This window comes from Arachis duranensis, chromosome 2 (genome assembly GCF_000817695.3).
Source record: "Arachis duranensis cultivar V14167 chromosome 2, aradu.V14167.gnm2.J7QH, whole genome shotgun sequence".
In the NCBI taxonomy this organism is placed as follows: Eukaryota; Viridiplantae; Streptophyta; class Magnoliopsida; order Fabales; family Fabaceae; genus Arachis; species Arachis duranensis.
In genome coordinates, this window is record NC_029773.3 from 66,924,370 (window position 1) to 66,926,515 (window position 2,146).

The following is a 2,146-nucleotide window of genomic DNA, read 5'->3' on the forward strand; positions in this document are numbered from 1 at the left end:
TTGTCTTTGTTTAGATAATGAATTCACCTTTCAAATTTTAAGAAAATAATAAATGCTTCATTTAATTTTTGAGTCAACAGTCAAATTTTTGGTTTTCCTTCCGTATCCCTCATTCGGGCAGAACAAAACCTAATCTACGGGGACGATGACGATTGCGGAGAGACCGGCATCGTTGAGGAGGATGGTAAGGTGCAAAACATACAATATGTGAATGTGTAATCATATTTAATGAATCAGTTGTTAATCCTAATTTTTTTAATTTTTAAAATTTAATAATAATTATTTAATTAATTAACAACAAAAATAAAGTCTTGTCCCACTCCTACTAGGTGAGTATTTAATTAATTAAAAAATTGATATTTAATTTTAAATTATATTTTGTTAAACAAACAATAATTTTTGTGAACAATAAGTTCTAAAATTGATCCAATAAAATACAAATTTTGCTAAATAGTCAATGACTTTTGTGAACAATGTGAACAATAAGCTCTAAAATTAGTCCAATAAAGTAAAAACACACTATACTCCCAAATTATCCACCTAGATCTTAATATTAAGATAATCATCTGCACACTTAGTGAATTAAATATCCGATATATTTATTATTCACATTGTTTAATATTTTTATTGTCTACCTATACTTTTCCTTATATTTTCATTGGAAAAGTATAGGGGAACAATAATCCTAGTGAACAATATGAACAATGGGGTTACAAATGTAAATTACTCATAAATTTAATTAATGATGTAATTAATTTAATTATACTAATAACCATTTTTTAAAATTTAAAATATCATATTTTTGAAACCATGGAACTAGCACACGTTTCATATCCTCACCATATCTCTTCTCTCTTGCGGTGGTCCTTCCCAACAAAGAAGGCTCACTTCCCAGCCCACCTACAACCCACGCTGCCTCTCTGTTCCAACGTCCGGCAGCCTCCCAAGTGGAGAAAATTTTTTTTTTCACTACACCCGTCAACCCGTGCATCGTGCAGTCCGGCGTCGGTCACTGTGATCACGCCCTGTGCAGCCCCTGCAGCCCAAGGCCTCCACCATTGCAACCCCTGCAGCCCAAGGTCTCCACCTATCACAACCATTTTAATGGAGCACAATTTTGTTGAACCGAGTTGTCTCGTGCCAGTTTTTTTTACCGGTGATTCGTTCGACGGAAAAAGTGAACAGTTGTACAAGGTAAACAATGTATTTTGTTTCTTTTAAACGTATGTTTATTTTCATATAAATTAGATAGTTATTAAAAGCTCAACATTCTTAATCCATTATGATATTTTGTTACAAACGGAACAATTTGGATGGTGTTCTTGTTCATTCATGTGGTTATTAGTTAAAGTGTAATATATAAGTGGATGATCCCGTGAAAGGATTAGTTTGAATTTTTTCAACCTAAAAAGAGAAGACAATTACATTTTTAGAATGGTGGAATGTTATAATACAATGTACTAGTTAGTTGTTACTACTTACTAGTTACAGATTGGATTCTTGTTAAGTTTTTATAACTAGTTTCAATGAACCATGTGAAAAGTTCTAAAGAAGATGAAGTTAGAAATTTATTTACTGGATATGATAAATTATTGATGAGTTTGGAAAACTCTAATTTAATTTGATGATGAACAAACATTATTAAAATAATAAATTACAAAATTATTAATTTGATCTTACTTCATATTTGCTTAATTAATAATTTTGTTGTGCAGATTTTACTTTGGGCCGAAAAACAAAGATGTTGCTAGCCCAAAAATAAAAATCAGCATTGCTACAAGAGGCTGAATTATTAAATGGGCCAGAATAAACATTATTGTTGCAAGCCCAAAACAAATGCTTTCTTGTGAGCTCTATGTTTGATCCGAAATCAATTGTATAAGGAAAGCAAATGTTAATCAATTGGGTCAGATTAAGCTTTATTGCAACAAGGCCCAAATTCAATTCTGATGAATGTTTCCATGCATGATCCGAATCCTAAGTCCATCAGGAAAGCAAAAGTTAACATTTGTTGCTTGCCTCCAATGGATTCCATTTCTCACTTTGGATGGAATTCAAATTTAATTTAATGCATTGGAAACATAAGCAAGTGAGAGAAGATTGATTTGACTAAAGGCATCATTGCTACACGCCAACTAAGGGAAGT